Source organism: Aptenodytes patagonicus, chromosome 1 (genome assembly GCF_965638725.1).
Source record: "Aptenodytes patagonicus chromosome 1, bAptPat1.pri.cur, whole genome shotgun sequence".
Lineage (NCBI taxonomy): Eukaryota > Metazoa > Chordata > Aves > Sphenisciformes > Spheniscidae > Aptenodytes > Aptenodytes patagonicus.
In genome coordinates, this window is record NC_134949.1 from 174,166,091 (window position 1) to 174,191,699 (window position 25,609).

A 25,609-nucleotide genomic window follows, 5' to 3' on the forward strand; every position below is an offset into this window, starting at 1 on the left:
TTCTGCTATTTTTATTCTGTCTTTTCTTCTGTTATTTTTTTTCTCTGTCTTACCTTTTTACCTCCCATTTCCTTCCTCTGTGTCTTCCCTCATTCACAGCTTTAGACTATGTAACGCTGGAAGTTTCTAAAAATGCCACCTTCTTCCCATCACTGTCCAAAGATCAAAGATTTTATTTTGGTTTCTTTTTCTCTGACATTCTTTCTTCCTACTACTTTGTTAATGGAGCAAAAAGCAACAACCATTTTTATAGATCTGAAAGTGTTGTCCCCTCTAGCTATGTTCTTCTCCAGGTATTTATAGGAATGAGAGAGGAAGGATGTTTCACAGGATTGAAATTAAAAACCTAGAAATGGTAGTATCTTACATTGTTTATTGATTATGAGTTCTTCAAGGCTCAGTGGCACATAGACAACAGCTATGTTGATACTGCACACAAGTACAAGACCAGGGATGTGCCAGCCTCTTGTATACCCAGAAAAGAAACCGTCTGGCACATACGCCATAGCAGAACTATCGTATAACCCACACGGTGTGTACAACCAAGAAAAAGGATTACAGGGTGATCAGTGATGTTCAGTGACAGCTTAGTGTATCTCCTATACCTAGTGAGAAGGCCAGATAACAACTGATAAAGAAAGTGCTTGGGATCAAAAGTAAAAGAAACCTGTTGGGTTTTATCCTATTAAAGCAAAGCTACTATACAGAAAGCTATGTAGACCAAGAAACATGTAGGCCATAGAAGTGGGAAGGGGGTATTTTCTATATGTTTTGCAAGTTCTTAAAGATCCCTAAGTTATTCATATTATTAATTTAACTATGCTTAAGATCCTAATGACCAATAAATTAGATATCTCACTGCAAGTAAAGAACATCCTCTTTCCTCTATCCGAGTTTTATAATATGAGCAGATTGAGCTGTTTGAGAGTAATGAAACAAGAGAGTGAGATTACTTCTTTTTAATGAATTCTGTTATCAAGCTTCCTTTACAATTTACAACCATCAGGTATTCCAGATTGGCTATCTAGAAGAGTTCAGTTAATAGTGGTGGTGTTTTGAATGGTAATTGGAGCGACGCTATCCCTGAGACGTAACCCATAAAAAAGGTTTCTTAAAGTAAAACTCAATAAACCATGTGTGGGTAGGTGTTAAATATGTGCATGAATGTAGAAGGTAGCTAAGGCAAGCTGTTTTCCCACAGTTTGAACTTAGATGAACAAGTCCCTAAAGGCTCTTATAAAGTATTCAGCTATATCTCTCAGGTCCTCTTTGATAATTAAAGGTAGTTTGTTACCTAACTTTCTCTTAAAACAATATTCTAATACTGCCTCTAGATGGTCAGAATATCTCAGTGTACCCGAAGTGTTCTATTGTTCCGTACAAGAAAAATCAAACTGACTCCATCTAAATCACCAACCTGCTGAGAATTTGCTAAGTGATACTCCTTAGCTTTCTAAAAGAAAAATCTAACTTCTAAAATAAGCCAGAACACTTCCTATATTGCCAGGAATGTCTGGAATTGCAAAAACCTAAAGAACTATTGATCCTGAGATCTTGAATGTGTGTGTGTATTTTTTACTGGGATCCAAAATAACTTAATTTCTTAAAAACTGAAAACTGATCATACTAGATTTATCTATCATGTGCTAATTTAAAAAAAAAAAAAGGAAAAAAAAATGAAGTTATTGTACATTTTCCTTCATGTATTGCTTTATTTTTCTCTTTGATTATTCCCAGAAAGTAAGACATATTTTCATCCCCCTTCTAAGACATGTAAAAATAACAAATTTTATTGGTAATTAGCATTCTGGATTACAGAAATACCATTAAAATCTATGTTATTAAAGACAAATGTAAATTCTTAATTTACGTGTGGCTGTTTACTGATGCCACATCAAGAAGAAAGATATTCTGATTGTCATGTATGTTTTTTAATGCTTATAGGATTTTAGAGGTGGGAAGTCCTATTTGCAGCAAGTCTAAATATCTAATGTTATGCCAGTCTACAATAAACTGAAATGTTAGTGATGTAACAAGAGAGTAGACACGTATTTATACGTTGTGGATTTCCTCAAATTGCTGATTTATGTTAACTATTGCCTATAAACTGTCTCAGCTACTATTGTTTCATAGCCACAGGGAAGTGAGGCATTAGCTCCTATTCAATTTGCTTCTGCACTTTCTCTAAGAAGCTGAGGGGAACTGGCTCCAGCAGGGATTAGGAAACAGGGACTAGGAAACAGGGATTATCTCTCTCTCTCTTTTCTTTTTTTTTTTCCATTTCTCTGTGGGGTGTCTCTAGAAACATATAACCATCTCTTTGCTGATGTTTTTCACAACTCTCCATGAGCTATATATGTGAAAATAAATGCAAAAGTTCTTTCTCCCCTTTCTCCCTTACTTAATAGGCACAAACTAAAGGAATTAATCTCCAGTGAGGCAAAAAAGGTGTAGAAAAGACAATTCTTTATTTTTCAGTAACTTGCAATATGCACTTTTCTTCACCAGGAATATAACCTGTTAGTCAACGTTTCAACAGACCTCAATTCCTATTTGAGTAGTAAAATTAGATAACCCTACTTTGAAGACTGCCATCACAGTTTCCCACACAGCACTTCCATGAGGGGAGAAACTGAATTTATTAAGCCCTGAGGTGTCCACATTAGCGGTGGGGTGCACCCACATCAAGAGTCCACCACCACCTTTTTTAACAGGTCACACATAGCACCAACATACCTCCAAGAAAAAAAACCAAACTGGTATTAGAGAAAAGTCCTATGAAGCATCCTCAGCATGGAAAGATTGTATGTGCCTATGGGCAGGAAGTCAGAGCTCATCTCATGGCCATTACCACAACCAAAGACAACACAGGTAGACCAGTAGGTTTGCAGCTCTATCCCCTCCTCAGCTTTTGACTGGTGAAAAACAAAGGCAATTGTCTGACTGTCCCCAGTTGTGCTCTAAAAGCAGGTTGCTCTGCAGCTAAAGTCTCATTTCATATTTACCCAGTCACAGCATGTGTCTCTACCCAGCAAGGACTATGTGCATCTGCTAGCACTTTTCTATAGATAACATCACCTTGACCTTGTCTCCCTTCTTTCTACAAACATGGAACAGATGTTGGGTGGTTTTACAGGAGTGCCAGCCCTCTCTCAGCCAGCTTGTTAGAACATACAGGCGCAGTGTCCAAGAAAATCCTTAAGAGCAGTGTTTATTCAGATGCAAAAAATTCAGTATGTGTGGCAGATTGCACCACTTTCCCCTTAAGTGTTCTGTCCCAGAAAGTCCATTGATACCCATTGTAGACTTGTTAGCATCACATGCTGGTTTCTCTTGTATTCCTCAGTCTTTGCAAATTTCATATTAGGTTTATAGAGTCATGCAAAATATGGATTGGAAGAGACTTCTGGAGGTCAGCTATTCCAGCTTCCTGCTCAAAGCAGAGTTACCTTCAAAGTCAGATCAGATTGCTTAAGGACTTGCCCAGTTAAGTTTGAAAAATCTCCACAGCCTCTCTGGGCAACCAGTTCCAGGGCTTTACCAGTCTTATTGTATTTTTTTCTTTTCTTTTGCCTAACCAGAATTTCTTTTTCTGTAGCTCATGACCATTGTCCTTTGTCTGGTCTAGAAAAAACTGGCATATAGAGAGCATTCTCCATGAAGTAAGCTTCTCAGAACGTATGGTATGAATTCATGGATGTTCTGTAATGAGCCAGCTGAGGTGAATGGGGAAACAGTTGACACTACCCCCCATGTTGAAAACAGAAATTTGGCTTTGGTTAAAAGGAGAATATCCACCATTCAGTTTTTTAGTGGTGATTGATATGCCTCTCCTTTCTGTCTTCCACAGTTAACTTCAGTGAGAGTATAACTTCTTTTGCCTCTTCATTCCTTCTCCTTTTTTATCTCCAGCAGAACAGGCCAGAGAGAAAACTTTACCGTGCAAGCAGTAAAAGCTCCTGCTGGATAGAAAAATAATCAAGAGAGGCTGGCTACAGGATAAAAAACTTTATTGTAATAAGGAGTTGGGGGTGTGTACTTTCCAGAAGATTGATTGTCCTAGGCTGCTCCATGCAGAAGAGATTGCTAAATGCCAATATATGTGGGACAAGAGGATGGAATTGGAAGGGTTCAAAGTCAGTCATACTTTTCTTTCTGGGAAAGACAGAATGTGTTTTGCAGACAGGAAAAAAATCTGAGAAACTTTGTAAATGTGGGGGCTCCTTTTAAGAGTTGCAGCCAGAGAAGTTTTTCTTGCTGTTGTTTGCCTCTCCTAGGTCTATAAACTCATGGTCTAATGTCTTCTCTTTCACTAATAATATGCAAAGGTGAGAAAAAATCCAAAATTTTCTGTGCAAAAGCCTATAAATAGATTCAATAGCATGAGGGAGCAGCAGAACCATTTGTAGGCTAGCCATGAAGCTCACTTCTTACCTAAGATCTCTATAACTCTTTCTATTCTGCTAAATAGAAGACGACCAGGGACTGAGTCCTTGCCTTGGGGCCATTTGACAGCAATTCGCTCACAGCCACACTCCATAAGGCTGGTTCCCTTCACAGCAGAGCTGTGTCTGTGGGCCTACTTCTATTCACCAAAACAAGAAGTAGGTCATAAATTAACAGCAGGATTTATGCTCTGCCAAGGAGTTCTTACGTCTTACAACTCATTTACATTAGCATGTAGTGCAGGGCAATAGGAGTGATTCTGTGGGGTGAAAAGTTAGGGGGTTTATATCCACTTTATTGCATTATCTACACTATAAGCCCTACACCAGCCTCTGACCTGCTGCTGTAAACTGAATGTCCACTGCAGCATGGAACACATTTGATGTGCACCTAGAGCACATTTTCTGTGTTACATCTCACTTAAAGGGAAACCTGTTCATGTGGTCAAAGACTGTGCCATGATGAGAACCAAAGCCAGACAAACAGACAATTAGATGATTCCCTCCAAACATGCTTTCTTGATCTCAAATGAGTCACTAGTGAAAAGAAAAAAAAACATCCCCACCCTCACCCCCCCCAACCCCACATATTCCAATCACATTCCAATCTACTCCGCTTCCCTGAAATAATGGAAAAGTCCATTGAAACCTGGCCTATGTTTGGCAGCAGTTAAGCTCTTCTAACTGCGATCATTTCTCTAAGATCCCTGAAATGAAAAGGCAGCTGGGTTCAGGAATCAAGCTGAGGAAACAATGAGAAATTTGGAGAAAGTGACAACCCTGAAGGTGCCAAAACTAATGTGCAATTTTATGTAACTAAGAACCTCCAGGCTATATAGAAATGATATAGTCTAGCTTCAGACTTCAGCACTAGATTTGATAGCTGGGTAGATGGAGGTCACTGTTTTCCTGACAACACAATAATTTACAGCACAACCCTAGGACACATAAAGTCTAGCTTCCTCATATCAACTGATATTTGGGGAGTGGGGTCTCAGTTTCAACCTTTCGGCACTTAGCTTAGCACTTGCTGAGCAAGTTTTGTCTATTTTTCTTTAGTCACATTCAGGACAGGTTTAGTCAGATTTAGTCAGATTTCTAAGCAGGGTAGTTGTCACTTTTCTTGAGACTCCATCTCTTATCTCTGTAAATGAAATTGATTGAATGAAGTTGCCAGTTTGCTCTTCTCTTCGTGCCATTCTCAAGCCTTTCTAGATCCTTCTGAGACGCTAGCTTGCCTTGAATTTATGGGGAAGGAGCTGTTGGTCCAGTCACTAATATCACACAGAATAGTATTTAGAATAAAAATACTTCCCTACACTCCAGGAGCCAGTGAAGTGGCCATTGACAGGAGATAGGAGTCAAAAAAAAGCTGAAAATCCACTGATTTTTGGAGTCATTAAACTGTTATGTAGAGTTTCTTTTAATTTTCCCATTAAATTTGAATTATTCATATTTGAATGTCACACTGTTCTCAGATGGCTAATGGATATTCAATGAATAAATTTATCTAGACTTACTATGTCAACACTTTTTTCTGTCTAAATTGAAGGGCTTTTTTCATTTTCATTTTCATTCATCTAGCTGCAAACTAGGATTTGATCTACTTCTCTTATTCGCTCTGTCTTCTCAAGAGAAATAGGCATGTCTACAGTTTTGTTTCCCCATTCCCCATAAGTAGTACAGAAGCAAGCATAAATTTTGTAGAAATGTGCAATGCTGTTTAATAAGATAAAAAGAAAAAAACCCCTATTTTCTGATTTAAAGATGGTTTATCTCTTTTATCTCTTTTGACAACATTTTTGACACTTTTAAAAGTTACCAGTGTTTGGCTTCCCAAATGGCATGCACAGGTAAAATGTGATGAATATCACTAACCTCTAGAAAGTTACTCTTTTCAATATTCAATATAAAATATTCAGTACTTTTCAACTATACAATGTTAAGTATTAACAAATTATATTACCTATTCAAGGTGCTAAATAGGATCTTCTGTTTCACAGATTGAGAAACCAAAGTTCCTAATGGAATAATACTTACTCATAGTTTAATTAATTACATTTATTTGATTGGATTTGTTGATAATGTGGGTATAATTTCTCAGCTATGTCAAACTGCCTTAATAGAGACTATGAGGTAGTTTGAAATGAACCACAGTTCAAAGTTTGCCTTAAGGCTGGAGACTGTCTAAGCCTATATTCTGCAGGTCATAAAATGTGAATGAAAGGGCTCTGGCTGAAGGGTGCTATGAAATAAGGTATAAACTAAAACACCCTGGTCTCATATAAGAGAATATGTGTCTTATCTCTAGTTTATTACTGTAACAAGTGGGTTTAATTTGTTTTAAAATATAATCCTAAATAAGCCCTAGCACTGATGTTTAAGGCCTGTTCCAAAACTTTCAGGCCCTCACAGGAAAAGGGAAAGTTGGAGTGGTGACAAGTAATAAACATGAAGGAAAGCTAACCCATGACACAGTTAGGACATGCGCAATTGGAAATGTAAGTAGTCCACATAACTGCTAGTCTAGTAGTGGCGAGTAATCTATAGTCTACACTACTTCTAACAAAAGATGACCCTTTAAATCCAATTAGGGTGGGTAAGTGCCATCGAAGAGGAGGCTAAAAGTATTCAAAATCAATGTGTTGTCAATTCGATCAATTATATTAGCAGTCCCTGAACTCAGTAAAAGACAGACTTTCAGAAAGCAACTTATACTTAGAAGCTGTTTTATTATGGCTTATCCTGCAAGCGCTGGCTCAAGTAGCTTTGTAGGGATATACTTGAAATAATTGTGTGCATTCTAATTGTCATTAAGTCTTAATGAAGGAATTTTAGCTAAGTTGTTGCATATTGTCTACTGAATTTTTCGGGTGATTCAAGTCAATGCATCAGGAAGACTTTTGCACAGTATACAGTATCAGAAGTTTAGCCTTGCAATATATGAAGATGTCAATAAACACTAAAATTGGTTAAACATACAATAGATTGCAATTAATCTCCAGCCAATTATTTTTTCTGGTAATATTTGCACTTGGGGTTTGTTGGTGTGAACAGTTTAGGAATGCATTTTTTAAGTAGTTTTGACCTTGAAGAATGTTGGGAAGTCTTTTATATATTCCCGGTCTTTTAAAATGCTGTACATGGATAATGGTTTCAGGTTAAATCACTTAGAATGGCAAGTAAGCAAATTATTCATACCAGTCTTAAACATATAATCAAATGTCCATATGCACAAGTGAACGCACACATTTAGCTTTTCTTCCTCACAAAAGAAAACACTTCTGTTCATTTTGATTTCTCTCTATACTCAGTAAGATGATTCAAGGTATCTCTAAAGATTTTTATGTTCACTGTACTGTTGTTTTATCTTTTTTCAGTATTAAATAATCAAAATAAAACATTATTAGATGAGTTTGTATAATTGTAGCCACTGAACAGAAAACAACCAGTGATAATATGGCACTATTTGTTAATGTATTTTATCAAGCAAATCAAAATACATGTATAATTATTATTTCCAGATTTTTTGTGTATTGTTAACTTTTAGAAGTTTTGGTAGACTTTGATTTCAATTTTAGAATGCAGGAAAAGTCTGCTATCTTGAGTATCAGATAGTGCAAAACTTTCTGTTCCAATTTAGAAACAAAACCATAAAGAATACAAACCTAGTTAATGATTATTTTTGATCTGCTGTATTTTCTTTATCTAGTAACTTTTTTATTTTGTGTATCTTTTCTGTTTCTCTTCTATATCTTTATCAGCCTCATACTCTTAGAAGTTTTGTTTGTTATGTTTGCCTGGGGCTTTTTTGTTTGGTTGTTTTTTTTTTTCCTTTCTAGAATAGCATACATATCAATTGAATTATTTTGTTTGTAACATTTAGATAACTAAAACAGTCTCCAGTTTAGTACTACGTGAACTGTGTTGTTTATAATGTTTAGCTAATTTGTTTTTTCCTCTGAAGTCACTTGGCTAATTGATATGCCTGACCACACCTTTTTACACATGAAAAGATACTACTTTCTGTTAGCTTTTTTAAAAATATATTTTATTTCATATGCATGGACTTTTTCCTGTGAATATTCATTTAGAATTTGAAATGAAAGATGGGTTTTACTTAGATCTGAAATACGACATTTAGTCTAGTGAAGGATACAAAAAGCAACAAATAGCTTTACAAGGGCTACATAACCTGCCATAACTTCCCATGGAATTTGCAAGTCTGATTTCAAGAAAGAATATTCTTATTTTGTTTTCTTTTCCTTTAAAAAACATTTTGAAAAACTGTATTTGAAAACGATGTTAGTTTTAACCACTGGATTATTTTTTATAAAAAAGTTTACATTGAAAGTGAAACTTTCAGGTTTCACTAGCTCTTAATCTTCTGTCCATTCTTTCTTGCATAACTTTTTGTCATTACTGTAACTCTTTAACTTTGTTTTCTAGTAGAATCATAGAATCATTGAGGTTGGAAAAGACCTTTAAGATCATCGAGTCCAACCATCAACCCAACACCACCATGTCCTAAACCATGTCCCTAAGTGCCTCATCTACACGTCTTTTAAATACCTCCAGGGATGGGGACTCAACCACTTCCCTGGGCAGCCTCTTCCAATGTTTCACCACTCTTTCAGTAAAGACATTTTTCCTTACATCCAATCTAAACCTCCCCTGGCACAACTTGAGGCCATTTCCTCTCATTCTGTCGCTAGACACTTGGGAGAAGAGACCGACACCCACCTCACTACAACCTCCTTTCAGGTAGTTGTAGAGAGCGATGAGGTCTCCCCTCAGCCTCCTTTTCTCCAGGCTAAACAACCCCAGTTCCCTCAGCCCCTCCTCATAAGAATTGTTCTCCAGACCCCTCACCAGCCTCGTTGCCCTTCTCTGGACACGCTCCAGCACCTCAACGTCCTTCTTGTAGTGGGGGGCCCAAAACTGAACACAGGATTCGAGGTGCGGCCTCACAAGGGCTGAGTACAGGGGCACAATCACTTCCCTACTCCTGCTGGCTACACTAGTTCTGATACAGGCCAGGATGCCATTGGCCTTCCTGGCTGCCTGGGCACACTGCCGGCTCATGTTCAGCCGGCTGTCAACCAGCACCCCCAGGTCCTTCTCTGCTGGGCAGCTTTCCAGCCACTCTTCCCCAAGCCTGTAGTGCTGCATGGGGTTGTTGTGGCCGAAGTGCAGGACCCAGCACTTGGCCTTGTTGAACCTCATACAATTGGTCTGGGCCCATCGATCCAGCCTGTCCAGGTCCCTCTGCAGGGCCTTCCTACCCTCCAGCAGATCAACACTCCCGCCCAACTTGGTGTCCTCTGCAAACTTACTGAGGGTCCACTCCATCCCCTCATCCAGATCATCGATAAAGATATTAAACAAGACCGGCCCCAGTACTGAGCCCTGGGGAACACCGCTCGTGACCGGCCACTAACTGGATTGAACTCCATTCACCACAACTCTCTGGGCCCGGCCGTCCAGCCAGTTTTTGACCCAGCGCAGAGTACACCTGTCTAAGCCGTGAGCCGCCAGCTTCTCTAGGAGAATGCTGTGGGAGACGGTATCAAAGGCCTTGCTGAAGTCCAGGTAGACCACATCCACAGCCTTTCCCTCATCCACTAGGCGGGTCACCTGCTCATAGAAGGAGACCAGCTTGGCCAAGCAGGACCTGCCTCTCATGAACCCGTGCTGGCTAGGCCTGATCCCCTGGTTGACCCGCTCATGCCTTGTGAGCGCCCTCAAGATGAACCGCTCCATAATCTTCCCCGGCACTGAGGTCAGGCTGACAGGCCTGTAGTTCCCCGGATCCTCCTTCCGGCCCTTCTTGTAGATGGGCGTCACATTGGCAAGCCTCCAGTCATCCGGGACCTCCCCCGTTAACCAGGACTGCTGATAAATGATGGAGAGTGGCTTGGCGAGCACCTCCACCAGCTCCCTCAGCACTCTCGGGTGGATCCCATCAGGCTTCATAGACTTGTGAGCGTCCAGGTGGCGTAGCAGGTCGTTGACTGCTTCCTCTTGGATTACGGGGGGTTCATCCTGCTCGCTGTCCCTGTCTTCCAGCTCAGGAGGCCGAGTACCCTGAGGATAACTGGTCTGACTTTTAAAGACTGAGGCAAAGAAGGCATTAAGTACCTCAGCCTTTTCCTCATCCTCAGTGACAATGTTCCCCCCCACATCCAATAAAGGATGGAGATTTTCCTTGGCTCTCTTCTTGTCATTAATATATTTGTAAAAGCTTTTTTTGTTGTCTTTAACGACAGCGGCCAGATTGCATTCTAGCTGGACTTTTGCCTTTCTCATTTCCTCTCTGCATGACCTAACGAGATCCCTGTACTCTTCTTGAGTCGCCTGCCCCTTCTTCCACAAGCAGTAAGCTCTCCTTTTTTTCCTGAGTCCCAGCAAGAGCTCCCCGTTCAGCCAGGCCAGTCGTCTTCCCCGCCCGTTCTTCTTACGGCGTACAGGGACAGCCTGCTCCTGCGCCTTTAAGACTTCCTTCTTGAAGATCGTCCAGCCTTCCTGGACCCCTTTGCCCTTCAGGACCGTCTCCCACAGGACTCTCTCAGCCAGCATCCGGAACAGGCCAATGTCCGCCCTCTGGAACTCCATGGTTGTGGTTTTGCTGGCTCCCCTCCTTACTTCACCAAGAAGCGAGAATTCTGCCATTTCATGGTCGCTAAGCCCAAGACGGCCTCCGACCACCACATCTCCCACCAGGCCTTCTCTGTTTGTAAACAGCAGGTCAAGAGAGGCACCTCCCCTGGTAGGCTCACTTACCAGCTGTGTCAGGAAGTTGTCTTCCACACACTCCAGGAACCTCCTAGACTGCTTCCTCTCTGCCGTGTTGTATTTCCAGCAGACATCCGGGAAGTTGAAGTCCCCCACGAGAACAAGGGCTAGTGATTGAGAGACTTCTGCCAGCCGCTTATAGAACGCTTCATCCGCCCCTTCATCCTGGTTGGGTGGTCTATAACAGACTCCCAGCTGGATATCTGCCTCATTGGCCTTCCCCCTCATCCTTACCCATAAACACTCAACCGTATCATCATCACAATCGTTGAGCTCTAGACAATCGAAACACTCCCTAACATACAGGGCCACCCCACCGCCTCTCCTTCCTCGCCTGTCCCTTCTGAAGAGTCTACAGCCATCCATTGCAGCACTCCAGTCATGAGAGTCACCCCACCATGTTTCTGTGATGGCGACTAAGTCCTATCTCTCCCGCTGCACAATGGCTTCCAGCTCCTCCTGCTTGCTGCCCATGCTGCATGCATTGGTGTAGATGCACTTGAGCTGGGCTATCGATTTCGCCCCTGGCATCGGCACGCCACCCCTAGGCTCATCTCTAGTGAGCCTGGTTTTATCCCCTTCTTCCTTCGACGTCGTTTAAAGCCCTCTCCATGAGCCCTGCCAATTCATAAGCAACGATCCTTTTCCCCCTGTGAGACAGCTGGACTCCATCTGTCACCAGCAGGCCCGGTGTCATGTAAACCTCCCCATGATCAAAAAAGCCAAAATTCCTCCGATGGCACCAGCCCCTGAGCCACGCGTTGATCAGGTGTGTTTTCCTGCTCTTTTCAGTATCCTTCCCTGCCGCTGTAGGGATAGAGGAAAACACTACCTGTGCTCCCGATCCTTCAACCAGTCGCCCCAGTGCCCTGAAGTCCCTTTTGATCACTGCAGGACTTCTCTCTGCAACCTCATCACTGCCAGCCTGTATAACCAGCAGCGGGTAGTAGTCGGAAGACCGTACCAAACCAGGGAGCTTCCTAGTGATGTCTCTGACCCGGGCCCCAGGGAGGCAGCAGACTTCCCTGTGGGACGGGTCCGGTTGGCATATCGGGCCCTCTGTTCCCCTCAGAAGGGAATCGCCTATGACAAATACCCTCCTTTTTTTCTTAGCAGCAGCAGTCATAATGCGTGGGGCTGACCGCCTCACCCTAGGCGACCCCCTGGATGGACCTTCGTCTACATCCTCGTTTGCCTGGCCCTCAAGTTCCAGGGCCCCATATCTGTTGTGTAAGGGCAACCGGGAAGGTGAGGGAGGCCGGGCGGGGGTTCGCCTGGCACCCTGAGCAGGGACCTCTTTCTATTCCCCCCCGTCACTTAGGTCCCCTCTTTCTACCTGGTGGCAAGAAGGCAGGGCATCCTCTGCTTCTCGCGGAGCCTCCTTCTGCTGCCTCTGCCTCAGGGACGGTAGGGTGCTGCTCCACCAATCTATCTCCCTCTCACACTCCCGGATACTCCTCAACCTTTCCACCTCCTCCTTCAGCTCTGCCACCAGGCCAAGCAGATCATCTACCTGGTCACACCGCACACAGGTGGTGTCTCTGCTGCCCTCTGATACAGCTGACAGGCTCAGGCACTCCCTGCAGCCAGAGACCTGGACAGCTGTACGCTTGCGTGTGAGCTCCGTCTGGGTCGCCCCATTCCTTCTGGCGACGGCTTTCGGCCGAGTGGAAACCATAGCCGGTCCTCTTCTCGGAAGCCGACGATTACCAATTGAGTTGGCCTCTAGAGCCGGGAGGGGGGGCTGCGCCTTGCCCGCTCGCCTTCCCTGCGCAAACTGCCATGCCATGCCATGCCACGCCACGCCCTGTTCGCTGCGCTCCGGGTCGCTCGCGCTCCCTGGGGGCTGCTCTTATAAGTGAGGGGGTTTGGCCACCGCCCCTTTTGTCCCTGCCCATGCTGAGTCAGAGCTGCCGCTCATCAGGAACTCCTTCCTCCGGCTCGGGGAATGGGGGGGCTGGGGCACCCTCTCGCTCCCCGCGCTTTTGCTCTTCGCGGGTTTTGCCGCGGTTTTGCCGCTTCAGGAAGGGTCCCCCGGCGCGATCCTCCACTCCAGAGCCCTTCGCCTCGGTGGCTCATAGTATCAAAACTCTGTCTTCTGATTCTTATCTTTTTCATTGTATATGGCTTTTTTAATTTGTTTTGGTATGTGTGCTACATCATCAAAGATATTTATGCATAGCATGCTACAGTGTCTTATTTTGAACTTTGATTGTTCTTTGCACCCCTTATAAATGCTTTCAGTGCTTTTTAACAAATATATTTGTGGCTGTTTGCAGTACTTTGCTTTAATTGGAAAATACATATGGTTCTGAAGCCATTTGCGTAGCCCTGTGCATAGAACTCCTACTCAAATGTATTCCTTTAGCTACAGAATTTTTTCTTTTTTTTTCTTACAGTTCAGAATTTTTTGTATAATTCAGAGTCCTTGGCTAAACTTTTCAGTCTGTCTCCCAGTTTTTACCCTAATTCATCCTACATTATATTATTTTGTCCTGCAAAAAGGACTCAGCAATACAATTTACTGTTGTCTTTGTAACGGAACAATGGAAGGGACCAAGGACCCTTTTGGGAAAAGCAGCTTTTACAACAATTGAAGTTACATGGAATTTCATCCTCTTTCATAAAAGCATTTCCTTTCTTATCTTTGTCTTTGTTATTTCCTATATATCGGTGCCCTGGTTTTGGCAGGGATAGAGTTAATTTCCTTCCTAGTGGCTGGTACAGTGCTGTGTTTTGGATTTAGGATGAGAATAATGTTGATAACACACTGATGTTTTAGTTGTTGCTAAGTAGTGCCTACACTAGTCAAGGACTTTTCAGCTTCCCATGCCCTGCCAGCGAGAAGCTGGGAGGGGACACAGACAGGACAGCTGACCCAAACTGGCCAAAGGGATATTCCATACCATATGACGTCATGCTCAGTACATAAACTGGGGGAGTTGGCCAGGGGGGCGGTGACCGCTTCTTGGGGACTGGCTGGGCATCGGTCAGTGGGTGGTGAGCAATTGCATTGTGTGTCCCTTATTTTGTATAGTCTTTTATCATTATTATTATTTCCCCTTCCTTCTCTGTCCTATTAAATTGTCTTTATCTAAACCCATGAGTTTTACCTTCTTTTTTTTTTTTATTCTCTCCCCCATCACACTGGGGGGTAGTGGGCGAATGGCTGTGTGGTGTTTAGCTGCCTGCCAGGTTAAACCACAGCAATCAGTTTATTATTGAATGGCCCTGTTTTCATTATGTGAGAAAAGGAAAAGGCCTGTGAGAGAGGGACTTTAAAAGGCACATCTTAAAAATTCAGTCTTCATTAATTCAGTGTTTATTTTATCTTATCCTTTCTCATTTCTCAGTTTCATTAAGTAAATAATCTCTATACAAAGCCATATCACGCATGCTTAGAGAAATCACAGTGAGGCATTTTGTTTTTTTTTTTCTCAATAGTGAAATGCTTCTGTGAGATCTTTCCATTTTGATGTACACCTGAAAATGTCTTAGATTTCCATCATAAGTCTGACGGCCAGGTGGGTTTCTCTCAGATAAATACAAGTCCAGTTTACTTCAGTGCTTGAAGTTAGGAGTGAAGGATTTTCTGAGCTTTTGAATCATCATGTGAACGTATGTCCCTAGAATTATAGTTCCCTTTCCTTCTCCCAGATTATTTGGTTTTTATTAAGTTTGTGATTAAGTTTTCTTTATTATTATTTATTCTGATGAAAATGAAACAGCAGTTCTCCTCTTAGGGATTCAGCTGTTTGTGAATCATGACCTAGTTTTGATATAGCACAGCTGTATAACCTTGGCTCAAACATCTGGGAAAACTGCTAAGCTGTAAGAAGGTACCTAGGCTAGAGCCATGAAAGATAAGAACATTTAAAATTGCGAAGTGTGGTGACATTTTTGAAGTGGGGGTAGTTAAGCAGCTGACGAGGAAAAAGACTAACATGAAAAGGTCAAAAATCCTAAGGAAAAAACAGAAAATCAGAAGATGGAAACTCAGCAACGCTGAGGATTATTCTCTTTCAAAGGGTAATGGGGGCTGACCCTTTCCAGCCTCACTGACAACTGCCTGGCCAGCAAAAACTCACTGGCTGTGTTGTTGGGATGGTGAACACATTAAGGCTCAGCCCAACAGCTTGCTCATCTTAGCTATCTGCTGTGCGTATTAGCCAATAATTACTGTCTTATTCTTTCAAGTGCATGTATCTTTCTTGATGAATCTCTGCACATGGTAAAAAGTTCCTGAATAAAGAGGTCTAGAGATAGAGACACAAAAGCAAGCTTTGAGATATAAAAGTTGTCAACAAAATGTAGATTTTTCTCACCAATTTTTAGCAACATCATTTATGTACACAGTGGCAGCATAATGTTTTCTACATTATTCTCCATTCTGACATACTGTTGATTTGTTTGAGTGCAGTTGCATAATATTATAGTTATATGACCAGCTTTTCTTTTGTTTCATCAAAATGAGCTTTAAGCCTATTATGTAAAATTTTCAAAATAGCCCAGAATTCTGTTTTTAAGGGTTTTGTGGTACATAAAGACAGAAGTAAGCATTGAGTGGGGTTTATGGATTATGTGTCACTTTGACATTTTGAAAATCACAATGAGTTTTTCAGAAAATGGCATATCCATTATTATAAAATTGAAATTCCATTAAAAAACACTCTTATAATATCACCATCTTTCCCCACTCTCTGCTATTTTTGTTACTTTAAAGATAGTTTACATATTCTGAATATCAGTTAATTGGTATGAGATAGGATGTATTGGAGGATATTTTTGCCACATAAGACTTACATAGTGTTTTTTCCTTAGAAACCTAAAATATACCTCCATGCACACCTGTGTCATCTAGGAGAAAGGCAAGAAAAAAGAAGCAGTGGAGAAGAGGAAGCAACCTTTCCTTTAATTGCTAGCATTAGCTTATACTGATTAAAAGTGAATACAGAAAGGTAATAGGGAAACCTCTTTAACAGTTTAGTTTAGAACAAGAATAATTTTTTAAATGAATCATTGAATTGTCCTCACTTACTGTGCTTTGTTTCACATCATGAAGTGCTCTTGGAGTGCAGAAAGGTAGGAACAAATTTCTTTTTCAGAAAAAAAAAAAAGAAACATGAAGATGCATTTCAGCTGCTAATGAGCATTCAGTTAACTGGGTCAGGCTAAAGCTAATTCAAGGTACCCCCCTCTTTATATCCACTTGTACTGTGGATATCAGGACTTTGACACTAACTGGTTCATTTTATACACTTGATTCTGGGCTGATTGTTAAAGTAAAAATAGTCTTCATTATGCAACCGGAGTAGAATTTCTCTCATGTAGCTTTACATGTTTACGATATGAATGTTTACATCTGAGCTTATTACCTTTGATACCATTATTTAAACAGTTAAGACAAAAAGGCACTTTCAGGTAATAATGTAGGTGGAATTTAGGATAAGAATAATCATAATCATACCCTAGATTTATCTCCCCCCCCCCCCCCCCGCCCCCTTAACTGTTATGTAGTCCAAGTTCACTTACTCAAATATCTGAAGTTAGGTGAGAGAAATCTTACCTATGGAACTTGTTAGACTTGCTTTTTTTACAAGGCAAATTTATTTGAATGGAGATATAAGTTTTCTACTGCAATTCTTCCTTTCAAAGTATTTCTGAAGGAGTTTCTGCATGCAAATGCATATTCACCACAGCATTTGGGATACTTGCTCCTTTACAGACTGTCTTGAAAACAAATCTTTGTTTCAATGACAGTTTATGAAAGGTCTTATGAAAACTATCAAAATCACTTTGGAGTATTTAGCAAAAGTTTGTGAGTATATTTTTTGCAGTGTTTACCCGTTTCTAAACCAGAAACAAAAAATTTCAAAGACTTGATTTTAAGTAAGAATCTATTGTTACAATCTTAGCTCTTAAGATTCTAACAAAATGTTGCCTTAATAGCTCTCTGACAATGAATGTGAAATATGAAATCCTGAAAAGTAAGGAATGTATGCTTTGTGTACTACTATTTCTTGTTTGAGGCTTTTAAAATGTGTATTCTTTTCCATCAAAAGTATGCTTGTTGTTTTACCAAAAGGAATTTACTCTTTGTTTAGATCAAACAATGTTTTCAGATATTAAAGGGGTTTGGAAAATAAAGTGCTCGTTATGTGCTTCTAATAACAGCTACTAAATAATGATTGAAACTAGGAAGAAGGTTGGCTAAGAAGCCCAGCCTTCTCAATACTAAGGCATCTCTCAAGTATTTGGAAAAATTTCCATGCCCACTAAAAAGACTAAATATTTTAGACATCTTTGTGGAACCTGCACTTCGCAGTGCATAATGAAAGATTACTTACCCTTATTTCAAAACTGATTTCCATCTCAAATTTTCATAAAAGGGTATGGAGGACAGGCTGGTCCTGTTTGCTTGAACCTGAATGAAGTACTCTATCCTCTAATTTGGTTGACTCTGTGGATCACATACCTGTATTAGAGAAAAAGAGAGCCATAGCATGTGGTGCTAAAATCTGGTCTTAATATAACCTTTGAATTTAGTAGTTTATTCCTAGTGTTTCTTTTTTTTATTACACTCTCTATAATTTCATAAGCAGATCAGTTTACTGTTAACAAAATGGAACAGTTTTATCTGATGTGAAAGATGGGAAAAAGGGAGAGAGAAAAGGTGAAGTTTAAAATTCCACTTTCACTCTGTTAAATTGTGGTTAAATTTCCAAAGACTGGGGGAACTTATAAGAATTCTGTGTTTTCTGCTTCAATTAGTCTCTCATGTATACATTGTACAACTCAGCTCTCTTAATGAAATAGCACCATATTACAAAATAGCTCATGATTTATCTTACTGGCTTGAGTTACTTTCCACCATTTCTGTAGTTCATAACCATCTCAATTATTTGCTAGGTTCTGCATTTTTCAATGGATGAGATAAAAATTATTCAGGTGAAAGTTGTGGAATGTTAATGGAATTGTGCACTCTGTCACAAAGAAAGAATTGGTTGAATATACAGTATTTTTTCTTTATAAATGAGTGACTAGAATTATATCATTTTAAAGGAAATTACTATTCTGAGACATACCTTTGTATTATCCACGAACAAAAAACATTTCTAGGCATTGAATGATTGTGACTTCATTAATTAAACATAAAACCCCATAATTTTATATAGCTGCAAAAAACAACTCTTACCTGTATTAGAATTTGTTTATAGATGTTGCATGGCATCACAAATATGACTGTTCAGTGCTGACGTTATATATTTCTTTTCTATAAAAATAGAAGAAAAGGGGTAAATCTGGCACTGAGGATGTTGACAAAAAATACTATTTTATTTGAAAGTGGAAAAATAGATGGAAAAAATAAAGGAAGATATGATAAAGATCTGGCAAGTATAAAAGGCATACAGTGACAGGACAGTATTTGGGGTGGGTTAGTTTTTTTTTAAGATCTAGTATTTTTATAGAATTCTTTTTATAATGTAACGAGGCAAAATTAATTTCAATTTCTTGTCTATCTTAAAGGAATGTTATTATTTAACATGGAGATGTTTTTTAAAAAAATGATGTAGTAAAAAAAAAAATTTCAAATACATTAGTGAATTTTCTAAAAGCTACTTAAAGATCATACAACCATAGAATCATAGAATTGTTTAGGTTGGAAAAGACCTTTAAGATCATCACGTCCAACCTTTAACCTAACACTGCCAAGTTCACCACTAAACCATGTCCCTTAGGTGCTACACTTACACGTCTTTCAAATACCTCCAGGGATGGGGACTCAACCACTTCCCTGGGCAGCCTGTTACAATGCTTGACAACCCTTTCAGTGAAGCAATTTTTCCTATTTTCCAATTCTCGTCCTATTGCTAGTTACTTGCGAGAAGAGACCGACACCCACCTCGCTACAACCTCCTTTCAGGGAGTTGTAGAGAATGATAACGTCTCCCCTCAGCCTCCTTTTCTCCAGGCTAAACAACCCCAGTTCCCTCAGACGCTCCTCATAAGACTTGTTATTCAGACCCCTCACCAGCCTCGTTGCCCTTCTCTGGGCACGCTCCAGCACCTCAACGTCCCTCTTGTAGTGAGGGGCCCAAAACTGAACACAGGATTCAAGGTGCGGCCTCACCAGTGCCAAATACAGGGGCACGATCACTTCCCTACTCCTGCTGGCCACACTAGTTCTGATACAGGCCAGGATGCCATTGGCCTTCGTGGCCACCTGGGCACACTGCCGGCTCATGTTCAGCCGGCTGTCAACCAGCACCCCCAGGTTCTTTTCCGACAGACAGCTTTCCAGCCACTCTTCCCCAAGCCTGTAGCGCTGCATGGGGTTGTTGTGGCCCAAGTGCAGGACCCGGCACTTGGCCTTGTTGAATCTCATACAGTTGGCCTCGGCCCATCGATCCAGCCTGTCCAGGTCCCTCTGCAGAGCCTTCCTACCCTCCAGCAGATCAACACTCCCGCCCAACTTGGTGTCCTCTGCAAACTTACTGAGGGTCCACTCCATCCCCTCATCCAGATCATCGATAAAGATCTTGAACAAGACCGGCCCCAAAACTGAGCCCTGGGGAACACCGCTCGTGACCGGCCACCAACTGGATTGAACTCCATTCACCACAACTCTCTGGGCCCGGCCGTCCAGCCAGTTTTTGACCCAGCAAAGAGTACACCTGTCTAAGCCGTGAGCCGCCAGCTTCTCTAGGAGAATGCTGTGGGAGACGGTGTCAAAGGCCTTGCTGAAGTCCAGGTAGACCACATCCACAGCCTTTCCCTCATCCACTAGGCGGGTCACCTGCTCATAGAAGGAGACCAGCTTGGCCAAGCAGGACCTGCCTCTCATGAACCCGTGCTGGCTAGGCCGGATCCCCTGGTTGTCCCGCTCATGCCTTGTGAGCGCCCTCAAGATGAACCGCTCCATAATCTTCCCCGGCACTGAGGTCAGGCTGATAGGCCTGTAGTTCCCCGGATCCTCCTTCTGGCCCTTCTTGTAGATGGGCGTCACATTGGCAAGCCTCCAGTCGTCCGGGACCTTCCCCGTTAACCAGGACTGCTGATAAATGATGATGGAGAGTGGCTTGGTGAGCTCCTCCGCCAGCTCCCTCAGCACTCTCGGGTGGATCCCATCTGGCCCCATAGACTTGTGAGTGTCCAGGTGGCGTAGCAGGTCATTGACTGCTTCCTCTTGGATTACGGGGGGTTCATCCTCCTCGCCGTCCCCGTCTTCCAGCTCGGGGGGCCGAGTACCCTGAGGATAACTGGTCTGACTGTTAAAGACTGAGGCAAAGAAGGCATTAAGTACCTCAGCCTTTTCCTCATCCTCAGTGACAATGTTCCCCCCCACATCCAATAAAGGATGGAGATTTTCCTTGGCTCTCTTCTTGTCATTAATATATTTGTAAAAGCTTTTTTTGTTGTCTTTAACGACAGCGGCCAGATTGCATTCTAGCTGGGCTTTTGCCTTTCTCATTTCCTCTCTGCACGACCTAACGAGATCCCTGTACTCTTCTTGAGTCGCCTGCCCCTTCTTCCACAAGCGGTAAACTCTCCTTTTTTTCCTGAGTCCCAGCAAGAGCTCCCCATTCAGCCAGGCCAGTCGTCTTCCCCGCCCGTTCTTCTTACGGTGTACAGGGACAGCCTGCTCCTGCGCCATTAAGACTTCCTTCTTGAAGATCGTCCAGCCTTCCTGGACCCCTTTGCCCTTCAGGACTGTCTCCCAAGGGACCCTCTCAGCCAGCATCCGGAACAGGCCAAAGTCTGCACTCCGGAAGTCCATGGTTGTGGTTTTGCTGCACCCCCTCCTTACTTCACCAAGAATCGAGAATTCTACCATTTCATGGTCGCTAAGCCCAAGACGGCCTCCGACCACCACATCTCCCACCAGGCCTTCTCTGTTTGTAAACAGCAGGTCAAGAGAGGCACCTCCCCTGGTAGGCTCCCTTACCAGCTGTGTCAGGAAGTTGTCTTCCACACACGCCAGGAACCTCCGAGACTGCTTCCTCTCTGCCGTGTTGTACTTCCAGCAGACATCCGGGAAGTTGAAGTCCCCCACGAGAACAAGGGCTAGTGATTGAGAGACTTCTGCCAGCCGCTTATAGAACGCTTCATCCGCCCCTTCATCGTGGTTGGGTGGTCTATAACAGACTCCCAGCAGGATATCTGCCTCATTGGCCTTCCCCCTCATCCTTACCCATAAACACTCAACCGTACCATCATCACAATCGTTGAGCTCTAGACAATCGAAACACTCCCTAACATACAGGGCCACCCCACCGCCTCTCCTTCCTCGCCTGTCCCTTCTGAAGAGTCTACAGCCATCCATTGCAGCACTCCAGTCATGAGAGTCACCCCACCATGTTTCTGTGATGGCGACTAAGTACTATCTCTCCTGCTGCACAATGGCTTCCAGCTCCTCCTGCTTGCTGCCCAATGCTGCGTGCATTGGTGTAGATGCACTTGAGCTGGGCTATCGATTTCGCCCCCAGCATCGGCATGCCACCCCTAGGCTCATCTCTAGTGAGCCTGGTTTTATCCCCTTCTTCCTTCGACGTCGTTTAAAGCCCTCTCAATGAGCCCTGCCAATTCATGAGCAACGATCCTTTTCCCCCTGTGAGATAGCTGGACTCCATCTGTCACCAGCAGGCCCGGTGCCATGTAAACCTCCCCATGATCAAAAAAGCCAAAATTCCTCCGATGGCACCAGCCCCTGAGCCACGTGTTGATCAGGTGTGTTTTCCTGCTCCTTTCAGTATCCTTCCCTGCCGCTGTAGGGATAGAGGAAAACACTACCTGTGCTCCCGATCCTTCAACCAGTCGCCCCAGTGCCCTGAAGTCCCTTTTGATCACTGCAGGACTTCTCTCTGCAACCTCATCACTGCCAGCCTGTATAACCAGCAGTGGGTAGTAGTCGGAAGACCGTACCAGACCAGCGAGCTTCCTAGTGATGTCTCTGACCCGGGCCCCAGGGAGGCAGCAGACTTCCCTGTGGGATGGGTCCGGTCGGCATATCGGGCCCTCTGTTCCCCTCAGAAGGGAATTGCCTATGACAATTACCCTCCTTTTTTTCTTAGCAGCAGCAGTCATAATGCGTGGGGCTGACCGCCTCACCCTAGGCAACCCCCTGGATGGACCTTCGTCTACATCCTCGTTTGCCTGGCCCTCAAGTTCCAGGGCCCCATATCTGTTGTGTAAGGGCAACCGGGAAGGTGAGGGAGGCCGGGCGGGGGTTCGCCTGGCACCCCAAGCAGGGACCCGTTTCCATTCCCCCCTGTCGCTTAGGTCCCCTCTTTCTGCCTGGTGGCAAGAAGGCAGGGGATTCTCTGCTTCTCACGGAGCCTCCATCTGCTGCCTCTGCCTCAGGGACGGTAGGGTGCGGCTCCACCAATCTATCTCCCTCTCACACTCCCGGATACTCCTCAACCTTTCCACCTCCTCCTTCAGCTCTGCCACCAGGCCGAGCAGATCATCCACCTGGTCACACCGCACGCAGGTGGTGTCTCTGCTGCCCTCCGGTAGAGCTGACAGGCTCAGGCACTCCCTGCAGCCAGAGACCTGGACAGCTGTACGCTTGCGTGTGAGCTCTGTCTGGGTCGCCACATTCCTTCTGGCGACGGCTTTCGGCCGAGTGGAGACCATAGCTAGTCCTCTTCTTGGAAGCCGACAATTACTAATTGAGTTGGCCTCTAGAGCCAGGAGGGGGGCTGCGCCCTGCCCGCTCGCCTTCCCTGCATGAACTGCCGCGCGAACTGCCGCGCCACGTCCTGTTTGCCCGCCCTGTTCACCGCGCTCCGGGTCGCTCGCGCTCCCTGGGGGCTGCTCTTGTAAGTGAGGGGGTTTGGCCACCGGCCCTCTTGTCCCCGCTCATGCTGAGTCAGAGCTGCCACTCGTGAGGAACTGCCTCCTCCGGCTCGGGGAATGGGGGGGCTGGGGCACCCTCTCGCTCCCCGCGCTTTTGCTTTTTGCGGGTTTTGCCGCGGTTTTGCCGCTTCAGGAAGGGTCCCCTGGTGCGATCTTCCGCTCCGGAGCCCTTCGCCTCGGTGGCTTCGCTGAAATGGTGAGATCAGGTTAGTCAAGCAGGACCTGCCTTTCATAAACCCATGCTGGCTGGGCCTGATCACCTGGTTGTCCTGTACGTGCCACGTAATGGCACTCACGATGATCTGCTCCATAACCCTCCCTGGCACCCAGGTCAGGCTGACAGGCCTGTAGTTCCCTGGATCCTCCTTCTGGCCCTTCTTGTAGATGGGTGTCACATTTGCTAACCTCCAGTCAACTGGGACCTCCCCGGTTAGCCAGGACTGCTGATAAATCACTGAAAGTTTCTTGGTGAGCACTTCCACCAGCTCCCTCAGTACCTTGGGTGGATCCCATCAGGCCCTATAGGCTTGTGTGTGTCTAAGTGGTGTAGCAGGTCACTAACCATTTCCCCTTGGACTATGGGGGCTTTATTCTGCTCCCTGTCTTCTAGCTCAGGGGGCTCGGTACCCAGAGAACAACTGGCCTTACCATTAAAGGCTGAGGTAAAGAAGGCGTTAAGTACCTCAGCTTTTTCCTCATCCATTGTCACTTTGTTTCCCTCCACCTCTCCTTCCTTGCCTATCCCTTCTGAAGAGTTTATAGCCATCCATCGCAGCACTCGAGTTGTGTGAGTCATCGCACCATGTTTCCAAGATGGCAACTATATCATAGTTTTTCCACCTCACAATGGCTTCCAGCTCCTCCTGTTTGTTGCTCATGCTGCGTGCATTTGTGTAGATGCACTTCAGTTAGGCTATTGATACCATCACCTTTTGGGGGGAGAAGCCGTAATTCCTACATGACCATTCTCAGGCACTTCCATGGTTTCTAACACATCAATAAGCCTTGCATCTTTGCCACCGTGTGGATCTCCATCCCCTCCCTCCACTGAGATGGCAAGTGAGGGACCTCACTAGCACACTGTCCCTCAAACATTGGGGTGCTGCCCCCAGGCTTATCTCTAGCAAGCCTGGTTTTATCCCTTTCCCCCTTCAAATCTAGTTTAAAGCTCTTTCAATGAGCCCTGCTAACTCCTGTGCAAAGATCTTGTACCAAACCCACAGTGGTTTGCCTCACCATGGTTCAGCCTCTGAATCTGGTTGTAGTAATCCATATTACTTTTCAGCTCTTGCTAGCATGGTAGCATGGTAGTTTAAAAATGCAGTACTTACTTTGTCAGTTGGCTGTGCTATTCTGGGGACAAGGTAGAACAGCAAGATGCCTGGTGTCAGTGAAATTATGTAAAACTGTATCTTCTGCTATGCCATATGTACATGAGTAGTGTTTGTACATGAACAGCAGCATAAGCAAGATCATAAAATACAGCAAAATAAATACACAGCTTCTAAAAAGCTAAATGAACCAAACCCAACCTAAACTCTGAGCATTTCACAACTTGATCTCTGTATCACCCTGAGCAGCATAGATAAACTGAAGGTTTAGGAAAAAAATGAAAATCTGTAATGGAACATTATAGCATTTGTTCACAGTATGAGCTGTCAACAATCATGCATAATTTAAGAGTGCAGTCACTAACAATTTAACCATGTTTTTCTCTGCTTGAGGAGCTGAGTTTTCTGATATGTCCCTGATGAGATTACAGTTGGCCCTAACAGCATCTTGTAAATAACACATCCTTCCCCTGCACAGAGTGCAAATTTAGATTTCACAGATTATAGCCCTAAATTATAAACACTGGTCTGCCCCACTGTCATAGCATCAATATGTGATATAAGTTTGTTAATTAAAGAAATATTGTCAAAATACAAATAACATCAAATTCCCTTTGTCATGTTGGCATACAATAACATGTTAAAATATGTAAGCACTATGTCCGAATGTTCTTACAGTGTAGCAGTCCATTTAGTCCTTTTTTCAAAAATCTGACCTTTCTGAGGAATTTAGCTTTTGTAATGCTTACTACCAATTCACAGTGTCGTCTTGGTCTTAAAAGAGAGAATGGTTCCGAATGTCAAGGGGTTTTATGCAAGGGAACATTAAATTTATGTGAAACAAACAGAAAATGTGAGGATTTCACCAAAGAGAGAGAATCGATATATTTTATATAATTCACAAAAGAAACAAACGAAAACCTAAATAAAGGCAAACCACCCTGATTATAAACATTTGTTTTCTTTTTAACCTTGTTTTTTTTGTTTGTTTTCTGGGGATTTTTTTTTCCTCTTTTTTTTTTTCTTTCTGCCTGAGTGGGAAGGATATGCTATTACAAAAAGGGACTGCTTTTTGAATGGATTTCTTTTCTTTGTTGGATGAAACTGAAATCTGCAATGTGATATGATCTAAAAGTTCAGTCTTTAAATTGCCACAAGAGTGAACAATTTTCTCTCTGC